Source organism: Myiozetetes cayanensis, unplaced genomic scaffold (genome assembly GCF_022539395.1).
Source record: "Myiozetetes cayanensis isolate MyiCay16 unplaced genomic scaffold, myiCay2020 scf1, whole genome shotgun sequence".
NCBI lineage: Eukaryota > Metazoa > Chordata > Aves > Passeriformes > Tyrannidae > Myiozetetes > Myiozetetes cayanensis.
In genome coordinates this window covers 12307261-12323397 of record NW_026086604.1, presented here as the reverse complement: position 1 = coordinate 12323397, position 16137 = coordinate 12307261, and positions in this window count along the sequence as shown.

Below are 16137 nucleotides of genomic sequence, written 5' to 3'. Positions count from 1 at the left end.
TGTGGTGTTCCCAGCAAAGGAGAAACCAGGGCTAGCTGGCACCTGCCCAGCTGAGACTTGGGCATGGTTTGGAGGTCACCACAGCCAGACATCACATCTGTATGGGGCCAGTACATGCTCCAACACCTGCCTAAGTGGAGCGTGGGGGCTGTGGCTGGGACACCAGCAGTGGCGACAGCAGGAGGGCTGAGCACAGCCCAGAAGGGCGGGGTAGGGACTTTGATGTTTGGGTGTGTGCTCTTCATTGTTCTGGACATTTTCATTACTTCTGCTTTTCCTCTGGTCTTTTGCTGCTGAATTTGTGTCAAAGGGATGTGGGAGTGAAGGGAAAATGCAGCAGCCACTGGCAGAGAAAAATGTCTCCAAAGAGCGGACAGGTTTCTTGGTTCTGATGTGGAGCCACCTCTGTTTCTACTGTTGATTTGAAATGTACATTATCTGCAAGAAATAAGCATCTTTAGTGACCTATTTTGAACTCACAGAAGGATCTCTACTGTTCTCTCATGGTGCTCTGAACAGTGAATCCCTCCTTTATTTAACAGGTGACATCTTCTATCCACACACATTTTTTAACTGTTCAGCTTTGTTAGACATGAATAGTTGCGGTTTTGATGCAGGGACTCCAAACAAGCCTCTTCCCTCCTGTGTGTAGTATCTCTAGAAGGCAGTGACACTTTCATGAGCATTAGTGGTGATGTGGGTTCTTGTCATTTTCCCCAGCTGAGTTAGGAACCAGATGATACAAGTATGGTGGGGCAGAAATTATGAACTTCCTTCACATCTCTGTAACTTTAATCTGGCTCAGTCAGATCCAGGCATTGCAGATAAAGGCAGCAGTCAGATATCACCTTCAGTCTACATCTTAGACTAGATTACCAGCTGGATTATGGGATTCTTCAGGACCAACCCAGGTAGCCACAGGCATAATTGGGCAGCAATTTCTTGACAAAGGAGGATGAGAATGACTGGTCGTAGTTTAGGCACCATTTCCATAGAAGATTAAAACTTTTGGGATCCAGTGAGAAACTAAGTGGGATGTGAAAAGGCAAGAAACAGTATTTGTGGGAGAGCATTTGTCTAATGGGAATTCACACAGTCCTGTGGGAATGGTGTGAAAGCCAACTGCCACAATTACCAGAAGATGGCAATACACAAAACATTGGTAGAAAATTTTTTTATCGCGCTCTATTTTGCTGAATTTATTCTGGGTTCATTTTGCCCCTCAGTAGCATTTCTTTTCTTTATAAGCAGGCTTTGAGCTCGTGAGAGGGGAAGTACAGCCTGTTACACTGTCTGGGGAAAATATCTAATTTTCCCGGGTGTCTGGGTGGAGTTTTAGGATGTTTGTTAATTTTAATGGAAACCCCTTGGTGTTTGCACCTGTCCATTGTTATTGCAAATGGACTGAATGCATGAAAGTCATGAGAAACATTCATTCCCTTCTTCTTCTCCTCGAGAGAGAGGAAGTGTAGAGCTGGAAGCCATGCTACAATGCCACCTGGAACAAGGAACACCATGAGGGTAACTTCCCTTTCTGGGGTATTTTACTCATCAGTTACTCTTGGAGTTACTGCACAACACACACGTGTCTGGATATTCCTCAGTTAACAGGCAAGGTGAATAACTCAGAACTTCGATGTCAGACTCATGTTAGGTTCAGGAAGCTTAAAAGTCTGCCATATCCTCTTCTACCAATGTTAAGTCCAGGTGTACTGCAATGCATTGTGTAGAAGATTATGTTGTTACAGGGGGTTTAATTTACAAAGGGGGGCTTCCTGACAAAAGGATGAGACAGGTCACCTGCATTATTAACACAGCACCTCCTCTTCCTTTAGAGTCTGATCCAAATGATTTCAGTAGCACTATTAGTGACCTACAGGAAAAACATAACTAAGCCCATTTGTATTTCAGGACATATGATGAAAGAGGACATTTAGCCATGTTTTGGGGTGCAGCTTCGAAGAATGTCATTCAGTCTTGCAATATGATACTCAGTAATAGGTATGATGTGCCAGTAAGAAAACCAGCATTAATCTCCATTATATTTCTGAAATACAGTTCAGATCAGAGTCTCATTTCTGATGGGAGCCACAGAGTGGGAGAAATGTGGTCTGGTGCCAGAATCATCTCTTGATTCCAATGTGATCCAAGTGTTCCAGAAAGATGCATTTTCTGTATCTTTTCAAAGAGATTTGAGCATGATATGAGATCAAGGGATAAAGATAAATTTTGTTCCTGGCAGAATGGAGATTTATCTTGCAGGATAGCTCAAACCATGACTTTTTCATCAGATCTTCATGCAGTACTAATTGGGATAGTCTGTACAGACTGTGCTCACCACTTTTGACTATCAAGAGGACAAAGAAGAAATATGCAGATAGCTTGATTTTTCCAGGTGCACAGGAGCTGTGGTCACAGAGCTGCCACCATCTCAGAATATGGTTTCATATGTTTCCTTCTTGCTGTGGCAGTTCTATTCTTTCAAAGAGACAGACAAAGTGGATTAGATAAACTGAAGTGGTAAAGGGAGAATGAGACAAATGAGTGAAAGCAGGAAATTGCAAAAACCTCCAAGTCATTGTATTGAACCTTCTCGGAAAACAAATCTTGATGTCTACCTTTAGCTTAATGGTTGGTTGCAGGACCCACTTGCCTCTCCAAGCTTTCAGGTATGGATACTTTAAGGAGATAATGCAGTGGAAAATATGATGTAGTCAAGAGATTGCGTAGCCCTCCATGTCAAAGGAAAATTTTGTGATGGAGAGTAGATGGATTATCCTTTGCATGTGAAGCAGATGTATTAGGCTTCCAGTTTGCTGTTGGGATAAATTACTCTGTAACAGGCTTGTGTCTGTTTTGCAGGCATGTGGTGCTTTGACAACAGTAATTGGTACCTTACTGGGAGCTGAGTGCAATAGTAAAATTGTGAAAGGCAGCATCACGGCCTCATGATGGTTTGGTTGTTGGAAGAACTGACTGAATTCTCTTTTGAAAGAACATAAGAACCATGCAGACACAACCAATTCAGACTGAGATAGGCACAATAAGTTAAGTGGTGCTACATTTCTTGAGGGCATCTCAATAAAAACTAAATTAACATCACCATTAATTGGGGGCTATGGTTTTAAGTTCAATGAAGTTTAAACCCATTCTTTGTGAAATACAGTATAAGGACCACCTAACTGAAAAGATGATGTTAGTAACATCAAGGCTGACATAAAAGCTTTGTTATCACAAATGCATCTCTTGGCTCTCAGCATGCGCTGTTTCTGAAGTCTTGCCTTCTCAGGAATAATTTCAACTGTAATCTGTTTTATTGCTCGCTTGGGTTCTATTCTTGCACAGAAAAAACATACAGTCCCAAAGTGGTAGTGCGTGATGGGCACCATCAAGGAGTTTTGGGGAAGGTTATACAGGTAGCATAGAGATGTGTTAATATTGTCATGTTGCACATCTGAGACATTATTTTCCATGCCAGTCATGCCCACAGCGGTCAGTTAATCCAAATTATAGGGGGTATTAATGTTTTTTTCAATGTCCTTTAAGGAAACAAATTACCATAGTTCAACACTCTGGAGCTCAAGAAACACACATGAAATGGAGCAGACTTGAGTTCGTATTTAGCCTATGGACTTGAAGTTTGTTCTTCCCCACTGAAAGTGCCTTCACACCACATTATTGTCTTTCTCTGGTTAGTTCTCTCTCAGTCCCTCCTTTCAGAGCTATTTTGTTTTACACCACCAGTGGTACCTTTATTGGAGCCAAGAACTTGACTTCAGATCTCTCACACCCCAAGTGTGTGCCTTGACAAACAGGCTGTCGTGGAGACTGAGCAGCCTGTTTTCACTGGAAATTCCAGGTAGACACAGCAAAATTCCTCCCAAGGAAGCTGGTGTATGTGCTCTCACTGAAATAGGCTGGTTTTGACAAATACAGACCTTCTAACAAGATGAAAATTTCCATGCCTGTCGTGTCCTTGCGGAGATGCTGATTAAGTACAGTCTGCCTGAGTGGTCAGTCCGGGGGTGCACAGCACCTCAAGAAAATGAGAAGAAAAAAACCTGCACCCAACCCCAAAAAAACAGCATAAAAGTGAAATGCAGACCCAGCATTCATAACATGCAGAGCCAAAAACATTGTGGTCAAGCAGCAAGACAAGATAACAAGTCACACTTCTGTCTGAACTTCATGTTCATTTCTGATGAACAAAGTCACATACAGTGTTGGTCTGTTCCCACCTTTATTTGTCTGAAGTCCCTTTGCAACTGTTTGGTAACCAGATCCTTAGATCCTTCTGCACAAGGCAGGCAGCAGGGCTTTCTTCTCTCCCTTTTTGTTTTCTTAATTTTCCACAATTTTCCAAATTCTGGCCCCATTTTCTTTGCTCTGCTTCCGTTTTCCCCTTGCCAGAGGCTACCTACTGCTCAGGTTGGGGAATATGCATGGACTAACACCCAGAAACAAATTTTATGTTGAAAGAACATACTGAGAAAAAGGAGTTTCAATAGACAGTCATAGTCTTTTTCTTCCATACTCAGCTTTCTCCAGTCCATTTTCCTCTTCTGTTGCCTGACTCCACTGCTCTAATCTGCAAGTGATCTTCACGGGCTGTGCAAAGCACTACAGCAAAGAGCAAATAATCACAGGGCTGTTTAATTTGGAAACAAATAAGAACGGACAGTCAGGTAAAGGACACCTTATTTGCTTTCTTGCAAGAACAAGGAGATACTTAATCATTTTTAAAGCACTAAATCTTACCAAAGGGAAACGGTCTTGTATTATGCAGAAGCACTAATGCACAACCACGGGATTTAAGTAAAGCCAAGGTCAATAGAAATAATGAGGGGAATTCAACGTTTGTATAAGTAATAAGACTGTAAAATTATGTCTGATGGGAATTGGTGTTTTTTTAAAGAAATGTTAAACCAGCATGTTTTTAAAAACCATCTGGGGCTGTTATTAAATACAACTCATAAAAAGAGCTGGTGAGAAATGGACGACAGACCGATACACAGAGGGAAGGGGGCAAGTGATATCATTCTCTTCTAATATCTAGACCTGGAAGGCAGAATAGTACAGAGTTCCAGACTCCTGGTCTGCCTGTGCCAACCAAAATGCTGGCATGAGCAACGTGGTCATTCAGCATTGTCTCATGGCCATTGTGGAGTGCCTGAGTCCAGTCAAGGTCACACTTGCCACAGCTGCTTAAGTGAAGAAAATCCTTACCACTAGATTGGAGAGCCTGAGATTTGGAATCAGGTGAATGGATTTTTCATATCTTAATAAAGAGAAATTTTACCAGAAGATCCACAGCATTCCTTTCTGTAACATCTTATAGAGCTGTTTCTCTTGAATTCTGAAGCCATCTTAATTCTTGCGTTTCATTTGTTCTCCATGTAAACAGATTGGCAAGACTTAGCAACCTAATGAGGTGGAATCCCTTCATCTTAAATCTCTGGAAGCTTCTGTTGTCTGGAAAAAAAAGGCTTTTGTGAGAAATCATTTAATTCTTAATTCATTTTTATCACTACTTTATCTTAATCAGAAAAAGAAAATATGAAAGAAATTTAAAGACATTTGCTTAAGCTTGTTACATATATGTAAATGAGGGATTTTCTTGTAAATTATGCTCACCAAAACTGAAAAATTGAGGATTATTTAATAGTAAAATCAATATAGACAATAGTGCAGTTGTGAATATACCAAAGTGAGAATTTCTGAATGTTAAGCTGAACACATTAGATCTACATTAGAATTGCAGCATTTGAACTGAAGAACTATGGACTGCAAAATTTAGCAATTACTCCAACCAAGCTCAAATGTCACATTAGTAAAGAAATGAAGAGCTTAAAATAAAGCCAGGCTATATTTATCCGTCTGCTTTAAAGCAGATTTTTCTTTGTGTTAACAGCATAGACAGTGCCGTCAGAATAACAATCTTTGTGAGTACTGGGTGTGTAACAGGAAGGAATTTTTTTTTTTGTCCAATGGAGAAAATAGAAAGATTTGCCCACCCTGATGCTAAAAATACAGAATAATTATCAGCTGAGGCAAGTACACTTCTGACCTAAGCATACATGCACACCATGTATTTTCAAGTCTGCTTTGTTAGAATAAACAGATGATTTTTTCCTCGAGTACAGATGTTAAAGGCAGGTGCAAGTGCCTTTCTTGGGGAAGGGAAAAGCAGTCCCAAAGAGGTAGAAGAAAACAATCCAGATGGCTTTGATGCTGGTTAACCAACAGTTAAAACACATGCCACAAGCCCTCCATAGATGACCCCAGGTGATATGGGCCTTGGTGGCACAGCCCTACATAATTTATGGTCTCTGCTCCTTCTGGCCAAGGTCTTACAGGTTTCATAGCAAGATACACTGTGGTATTGAATCACAGAATCACGGAATCACAGGCTTATTGAGGAGGGAAGGAGCCTCTGGAGGTCACCTGGTCTAATCCCCCTGCTCAAATAGGGCCACCTAGAGCTGGTTGTCCTGGACTGTGTCTAGAAATGTTTCAAACGTTTCCAGCAGTGGAGACTCCCTAACCTCCCTGAGTTATGTGTTCCAGGGTTCAATTACCCTCATGGTAAAAAAAGTTGTTGGTTTTTTTTTTTTTCAAATTAATAGGGGAACCTGAAAAAAATCCCTGGTGTTCGTAAGGGATCTCCTGTGTTTCAGTTTGTGCCTATTGCCCATTGGGAGAGTCTGTCTGGTATTTTGCTATTGTGAAGTCTTTGAGCAACCTCAGCTATTAATGGAATGTGATTCCTAATTTTTGACTCACTGTAGGGCAATAAACAGCTTTTCTGATTTCCTGAGTGGATGCTAAACCTTCAGAAAACTAGGAGTCATACAATAAATGAGTAGGTATAAAGTCAATGCATATTCAGCTTGCATAATTTTGGCGAAAGAAGGTGAAATTTCCTGCTTTCTCCCTTCTGCTTGAATTCTGGTTCAGTTTGTCAGTGTATTTCACTTCTGCTTTTTTCAAGGTTTTTCTTCTAAGCTACAGTGGTGGTCTTCACCTCCTAGCATCCAGGTCACTAGTAGCCCCCTTTGGAACAGCTCTTTTATAATCTAGAGGGTATCTAACAAACATGAGATGTGCCTTGTGAGAGCTAGGACACAGCATGCTACTCCAAACCACTTCTTTAATTATACTGCTTCCTGTTTTATCCTATTTACTCCTTCACCATTTCCTACTGCTCAACACAGACAGTTGAGCAGCAGGAAGAACTGCCTGCTGAAGACACATCTCAGACTGCTTCTCCCTGTCTGTGAAGGCATTGAGGTTTCAGACTGGATATACATGTTTTGTTCTCTCCCCTTCACTGAGGAGTGCACAGGTATGGGGAAAAAAGGAGGGAGAGGGTTTGGTGTACTTGGTCATAGACACTGGGGCAGAGCTGAAAGCCTGGGTTGTAATCACAGTTGTGCCAAAATCAAAGGGTGTCTCAGATCGAAGATAGAGGTCTGGGCTCAAACCTCTTCAGTGTGTCGACTCTTCTGAAGCATTTCATCACTACATCATTCTTCACCACCTATTCCAGAGCAACAGGAAGAAGGACAAGTTACACTCTTTAAGTGTAAAGACCTTTTTTGATTCAGGGCCGTGTGAATACACATAGGCTGCTAAAGCAGGAACATCAGCAGTCATTAAAAAGTGAAGGGCCTATCTTCCAGAAAGGGTTAAGTAACTGATTTTCTTCATGTATGCTCTTTCCAGAATTTTCACAGAAGTCCCAGTTATTCATTTGTGTCATAAAAAAGAGCTACACTTCTGAGAAAGAGACAATCTTACACAATAGCATATAAAAGCCACTTTCACTGGGTTTGACCACTAAATAGGTAATTTTTTGTCTGGAAAAAAAAAGTAAGGAGTAACCCAGGGGAAAAATAAAATCCATGTAAGCATGTCTGTATTTGAGCTGTTTTGAAGGTAATCAACACCCAGTTGTTGCTCTCACTTGGTAAGAAAAGCTCCTTTAATACCTTCTGCCAACTCTTAAACGTTTGGCTTCTCTTCTGAAGAGCTGCAGAGTGCAGGCAAAATCCTTCTTACTTTGCAACTTTGGGCCCTATTTGTTTTGGATGTGATGTTTAGTGGGTTTGATTCACTAATCTTACTTTATTAAGAAGCTATACACAGCTATCCCACAAAGAAAAGCCTGCAAGGCAGAGAAAGACAAGAATGTGCCAGGGCAGAAAGTGAGACAGGGGACCTATACAAGTTGAATGTACCATAATGTAACAAAATCAAGGTGGTTTTTTTTTTTTTTTTTTTTTTTTAAAAAAAAAAAAAGGTGGGGGGGATCTAGGCCAAGGGGAAAACAAGTTCACTTTATTCCTCACAATCCTCTCAGGCAGAAGATGGAGGCAACTGACAGAAAAGAGCAGCTACAGTCAGGAACCTAGAGATATTTTCATTTTCTCTAGTCCTTCATCATAGTGGGCAGTTTCAGGCCAGTGCTTTTAGTCCTTTCTGCACAAGCAACTAAGCAGTTCTGCCTGTGTCTGACAATTGTTTGTGACAGTGCTTACCAAAGGAAACCTTTTCTGCATCCATTTAATCTCAGAAAATATACCCATAACATATTTACACTGTGTAAGATCACACTTTACTTCCCCCCTGCCTTATTCTAAGCAATCAGATCTAACCATTTGCTGTATAACCATAAACACATGATTTAATTATTTCTGAAGGTTTAAATACATTTTCCCCCAATTTTACAGGTATATACAACTAGAACCATTCCACTCAGTGCAGTCAAGTGAGGTTGACATCCATGTTAGCTCAGCTCAGCTCTTTTATGCTCAGAAAATAAAAACAGGATTATGAAAAGAATTAGGACTTTTTTTTTTCTCTTTTATTTCAATTAAAATCCTTTAAGTTAAATGTGTTACATTTACTTTTGTTTGATTTGGGAGGGGGGAGACAGAATTGCCTGCTTGACTTCAAATAAATGAGACTTTTCAGAAGGAAACCCCATCAGAAGTTTAACCTCCTGCTTTGAATTCAAAGGTGCTTCCAAATTTTCCCCCTGTGAATTATCTAAACCCTTTGACTTTCACAGCTGGAGTTCCTTCAGCCTTTCCTGGCAGAGTAAGGGGAAGTTTCACATGTGGTGAAATGCTTAAACCCCTCTGGGCTCTGCCTGCCCATGGCTGCAGTGGGCTCTGTGAGCAAGGTGGCTCTGTGGCTGTGACAGAGGCACAGATCATTGTGCCAGACAGGTGCTGTTACTGACTGTCCAAGCCAAAACTGCCTCTTGCCATATTCAAACAAACTTCGGTGCCAAATCTTTCTGAGCACAAAGGCATTGGACTGAGCAGTGAAATGTGTTCGCTGCACTTGACAGAGACAATATGAAATACCTTGCTTCTCCACTTGTAGCATATTGATATCTAATCAAGCATGTAAAAAGAGACCAAACTGTTGACTCAGGATAACACTGGTGAAGTGACCCATGGACCTGAGATTAATTTTTTTTTCTCTGTTCTTGCCATCAGCAAGCAGGCACTAACCATTTCTTTGAGCTTCCTGCTGCTTCCAGAGGCCCATAAGCCATGGTAACAAGAGCTCCCAGATGCTGTTTCTTAGTAGTAATGTCTGTTTTCTCCTCTAGCTGGAAACACATCTACAGGAATTAGATAGCTCATTTGTTACTCTTTTATATTGTCTGTGGCCCCTTTCCACTGGTGGAGCTGTAGCAGCAAGAAGATAGTCGATGATCTGGGGTGGGTTACAGAGCCCGGTTATTCGCTTACGCTTTCAGTGAATAACATAAAGCTGCAAACCAAGATACACAGCTGTGCAACACCAGTCTGAGCAACACCAGAATCGGTCATCCACTGAAAGATTCGACTTCTCTTCACAGAGAAATTCACAAAGAAAGAGGAACTGAAATAGGGTTCACAGAAAATTTGTGGAGGGACCAGACTGAAACCAGACACATTACCATAACCCAGAAAGTCTTTGGGCAATCGGGTGTTTGTCTCTGTAGGCTCAAAATTCCCCTTCAGCACAACCAGCAAATGCTTGCTTGGGAGGTAGAAGTGAAAAGCCAGTGGATCTGAAATCTGAGCTTCCACAAGAATTTCTCTGGTTGGTGCTCAGCGTTGCAATGGGGGGATTAATATGTCTGGGAGGCAGGATGTCGGGTGCTGGGCTGACTCCCAGTGGCTGCGGTTATCGCTCGGGTAATCCCACATGGTATAGCTGAGCTAAAACTAACTTGTATCCATTTCTCCTCAGCCCATCTTTACAGAAGCAAGAAGATTTTCTTACTCTGAGTAAACACCAAAATAGCATTTTTTTCCTTATAATTCTTCGTCTGAACTTTGCAGCTGAAAATATTTCCTTTTGCAGCAATGACTATCTATGCTGGCAATGGCCGTGCTGGCAGTGATGCAGACTGGCTCTATTTTACTTGCCTCTGGCAATTTAATTTTTCAGTAGCACTTTTTTTTAAAGCATTTACAAATCCCTCAGAAACAAGTAAGTCTTGGACATGCAAAGAATACCAGGCATAAACCTTAAATCATAATTAAAAAGAAATGCAAAAAGTAAGACACATCTTTTCATGCCTGACATGGGGCTGAAGATTGCCTTGTGCTTTTGGCAGTATGCTGTGTGCTTGAATTAATTATAAATCACATGTAAATAAAACCATACCATAAATCAGATGCCCTCCCACAAAGGGCAGTTCTAAAATGTCCATTTAAAGAAGTGTTTTCTTATCCTTTTCAGGTTTTACTCAGAAAAAGGAGGACTGTATATTGTTCAAAGTCTGGTGGAGAGAAAGGAGAGGAAGACTTTCTTCATGGCTTGGGATAAGAACAGTTAGTTATGCTAGAATTTAAAATTCAGTATTGAATTTATATTCCTGAGGCACAACACAGTGAATCTGAATAAAACAAATTCATGCAGATCAGCTAAAAACCATGTCTGACAAATGAGTCTAACCTCACTTTTCTTACAGTATGACTTCAATCATAAGGAAACATAAAAATTGCCTTTTCATCCCTCTTGCTTCAACATTTCTATAGCTTTCTTCTTCCTGCCTGAATAACGTAATTGTCCTGCTTCTTTGTATCAGACCTCAGTACTGAGCCACCAGTATCAGTGAGTCAGCATCCTTTCCCACAAGATTCAGTACTTGGGATTTTTCAAGGAAACACTGCCAGCTTATTATGTCTCAGTGGGAATTTTTTTGGAAAACACCTTACATTTGGAACATAAAAAAACCCCACCGTTGAGCATTATGTAGATGAGGGCCAAGGACCCATTATCTTACCAAGAAGGTAGTAAACTGCCCAGGAGGTGGGGAAATTACTCCAAGCCTCCTTCCAGTATTGGCAAGAGGTTCCCTCCAGGCTTAGCAGAATTGAACATTAATGTACCCTGGTGAAAGAGTGAATATCTCCAGGGCTGAATTTGAAACCCAGCGTTCTCCTACAGAGAAGGAGCAGAGGGGGGCTATTAAAGAACTGTAGATTTTTTTAATTCATCTTATTGTAATTATTTCAATTTACTGTTTAATTAGCCAACTCTGGAAGTATACATTTATTTCTACAGTTAAACTTTCTATGGGAATGGTATCTCTGGGGCATGAGAGCAAACACAGAAAACTGCTATTAAATGCTTCCTGTGCTGAATAGGCTTTTAGGTATTTTAGCCTCAAGCAAGACTAACCAGGCAGCAGGACTGATGCCTTTTTTGTGTGCGTGTGTCAGATTTATTGTTGTTCCAGCAAAACTGGAGCATGTGTCTTATAATACCTGCACCATTGGAGTAATGATGATTCTTCACAGGACTGTATTTTCCTAGTTTAAGGGTTTTCCTAGTCATTACCCTTCGTATAACCCAGGATTTTGTTTGTCAGAGTCCTTTTATTCTGTATTCTGTGGGTGTTTGAGTTTGTCCTATACCCTTCAGGATTACACTGCGGGATGTTGCAATAACCACCCTCTTACCGTGGTGTCAGAGGGAGCAGGGAGATTTGTGTGGGAATAGGTGCAATTTCTGCACTTCCAAAGCAGCTTGTAAATACAGCGTAGCACAGAGCAATAATGTGGTGCTCTGCCATCCTGGTCACTGCTGAGGGAGCCTTTGCAGTGATACAATATTTTTTGTAGGGTGAGTTATTTAGAGTGGGGTGGCTCTGTGGTTAATGCCGCTCCTTGCAGCCTCAGTGTGTGCCTTGCAGGTCTTCTTCACAGTGACAAGAGGATAATGGCATGGCTGGATGGGAGAGGGGTAAAATGCAGTCTAAGAACAGAGCCATTTATTCTGCCAGAGCTGAGGAAGGAATTGCATCAACAAACTGTGAACAGCATGAAAGCAGAAAGAACTGTAATAGGGCTACTGTGTGATGAGAATGGTTTTAAGGGAGTGAGGACAATGGGACATGAACAATCAAACCTGTGCATATCATCCAACACTGTTCTTTTTGCAATTCATTTATTTGTGCATGTAGAAACACTCCATAATTAGTTTAACTGAAGGGAACACTAAATTAACAGTAGCTAACTCAGAGTTTGAGTTCACAGTGCTGTACAGAGCAGTTTTGATACTTCCCCTATTGTGGGTTCTGGCCATCACTTTCCGTCTGAACAAGCACAATTTTCTATGCCTGTTTAATGCAAATGCAATCCCTGCCTGCCCATTTCTCTGTGACTGTTTAATATGCACTCAGCTGCTGGCAGTGGCCCCATTCCAGACTGGAGGCTGTTGTGTCCTGCCCTTGTCTCCAGGATGTCAAGGCCCCTTCCCAGAAGTGGCTGATAGAATCCTCTGAGGTTGAGGAGGAAGAAGGTCACCCCTGCTACCTCCTCCCTGCCTGTGTGTGCTGTGGGACAAGGAGAGGTGGGAACCAACAGCTCCAGGTGTGGCAGGAAAGTGAAGCAATTGTCTACATCCAAAGGAACTGGTTGGATTGCACCAGAAGGGAGAGCCAAGTGGCAAGACTGTGTTTCACTAAACCAGTGTTGTGGTGGGGAGGGAGGGACCCAATTTCAGCACACAGACCTTTGCAGCAACTTCCTTAGAGGGGCTGAACATCCTTGTGCTGATTTTAAAGTGTCCAAGTCCATGAAGGATACACAGAAAGCCTGGGAGCATCCCTGGGTCACCACTTCTGCATCTGGGCATTGAACTGCTTTGGTGCTGCTATCTCTTGTCTGTGAGCATCCTCTGTCAACAACACAAAATCACCCAAATAATGCTGTGGGGTCTTCATCAATAAGTGCCAGAGAAATCTCTTCTTTTCTGAGTACTTGGTTTTTGTGATTGTTTCAAGAAAGAAAGTCTGGTTTTGAGGCATCAAGTGCAATATTTTTCTGCATCACTCCTCTTTCTTCTTGAGGTTTCAGCATGTCAGTTTTCTTAGACTTTCAAAACCATTATCCCAACAGCAGCAACTACCCGTTCCTTGTATCCCTGTGCTGGTTCCCAACCCACGCGGCATCAAACCAAGCTGTTTCTCTCTAGCTCCCAGAGACAGGAATAGCCCAGTTTCCCAACAGCTTCACCGGCCTGCCATCTACTCTCTGTTTGTTTTGTTGCAATTCAAAAAACACACTTCAAGCGTTGACACATCTCCCAGCTGTGGACACCCTTCCCAAAAATATGGGCCTTGGTACATCTCTTACTGATACTGAGTTTTCATTGCATTATATTGGATAAATCATCCTTTAGGATGTACCATTTCACTCATCCTAAGTGCCATAGGCAGAGCTGAAGTGCCACACAAATAACAAACCAGTGATACTGTCAATAGACAAAGGTCTTGTTTTATGTGCTGACAAAGTTCTGTACACCCAGAATGATATATATCCTACTTGCCAGAATGTTTATTTATTTATTTAAAAGAGGATGAAGACTTTCCTTCTTAGATAAAGAAATAAAGAAGAAAAATACTCTCCAGAAAGTTCTGTTTTCACCATTATTGAACCACACCCTGTCCTTTTCATATAAGAAATATTGCCAAAGCCACAATCTTTCATCATGTGGTTCCTTTTAAATAACCTCCTAGGTACTAAAGGTCAGAATGATTTAAGAAAAATAACCTGGTAGTATGAAAGAACTTTTTTTAAATGCAAAAAGACAAACAGAGGAATCCTACGCAAACTTGCCATAAATACAAGGGATGAGGATGATGATGAGTGGAATAAACTACATTCACATTGTGTTCATCTGCTTTACTTTGTCGCAAGTTTTGTTCAGTTCAGAAGTCTAATATAAAAATAGAATTATTCAATTCATTGCAATTCTGAATCCATTCCTATAGCCTTTCCCCATAGATTTGTTCTTCAGCTCCACCAGGAATAGTCACACAATGACCACAGTTAGCTTTGTACTATTTTTATCCATTCTCACTACTGAGCTTATTGCCAATATTGATTCTTCCATCTAACTAAGGTAAAGGAAGAAAAATGTAAAATTTTATTTCAACTATTTTTGTCCAATTTTGCTTCTCCAAATTATTTCAATGAAGACATATTTTGGAGTGTGGGCATTTCCTATATTTGATATTTTTCAAAAATTGAGTAGTTTCTGCTAGTCTGCAGAGATTGCTGTTTTGTTTTGTTTTTCTACAAATATTTGCTTATTTCTAAGCCACAGTTTTGAATTACTTTAAGAACAAAAATTTGAGCACTTTGAAGGTGATTCACAAGTAAACCAGACACCTCTGCCTTGGAGTGGCAATGTTTACCCATACCAGGATGGGCAGGATGAGTGTCTGAGGATCATGAAGGTCTTGGTTGAACTGAAATCATCACCACAGCCCATTGAAGGCCCCAGTACAAGCTGTGTTCGTGGTGTATGCTATGTGTGCAAGTCTGTGTGTGTGTGTCTCGTGTTTGGTTAAAGTTATGTGCCCATTCCTAGCCAACACTTTGAAACTTCATTATTCAATTCTCAAAACTTTTTAAAAGCTGTGTAATACCAGGCTCTGTTTTGTTTATAGCAGACTATTCTTTTGATTTTACTATGAGAGCATCAGGGGTCAGGAGTCTCTTTTGCTTGGTGACGTGCACAGCATAGAAAAAAGATTATTACAGAGCTTAGTATTTAGTTTATTCTTTAATTTCCCCCATACTCCAAAACAGTATATTTTCTGGGACCCAAGGACTGTCTTGGTGGAGGACAAGCACATATGAAAAAAAAAAAGTCTAAAAGGCGGGGTTGTAGAAGATTTTGGAATCACGAGGTTTTGCATTAAATGAATGGTATTTTTGGATAGCCGTTTCCACTCTTTGAGAACACAGCTGGACAAGCGACAGCTGAAGAACCCAACTTCAAGTCCATCTCACTATCTCCTTCAAATATTCCTGATACTGCTTTTCCTTTCTCTCATTGAAGGAGAAACTGGCAGGGCACGACAAATCCTGCCCCTGGCTGGGGCAGCAGAGGCAGTGCACTCCTCTTGCTTCCTTGTACCTCTCCTCCTTTCAGCTTCAAGGTAAGAGTGGCCTCACCTCTAGCCAGGGGCTGGCAATACATCTGCCTTCCATCATCAGCTGGGCTGGGAGGAGAGCAGCAGGTCAAGGCACTGTGAGCACAGAATCCCCCTTCAAGTCACTCCCAAGGCCCAGCTCTGGTTGATTGTTCCCAGCCCTCACACCTCCCTCCTTCCCCTCACCTGAGCCTCTCCACAGCAACATTTCCTCTGGGAAAAACACAGGGACCCCTCTCCCACCTACTACCCATTGCACACCTCTTTCTTCCTCCTGCAGCCTTCCTTGAAAAACAAGCTACCACCCCCAAACCCACATTTTTTCCAAGCAGTCCTCCCACTTTCTGTTTGCTTCACCCTCTCCCTCATTATCCTGGGTCTTGCTTTTGTTTGTCTTGGCTATTTTGGGCTGGAAGCTCTTTGGGGAAGGGAATAGTTTAAGTGTTGCCTGCTCAGGATGTGAAGTGTTTGAGTCATTCCAGCTGAGAGAAGCTGAACTGATAAAAGAGGCACAAACTGACTGAGAAGAGTCCACCTGAGCACGGGTAACTAATTAAGGAATCAGCTTTAACAGGTATAATTCATTAAACAGGTGTAACTTTAGGGAGAAAAAAGTCCTATTTTAAAAGGCATGGGTAATTGTTTAATCCTGAGGTTTCTCAGGAAATCCAGTCCAG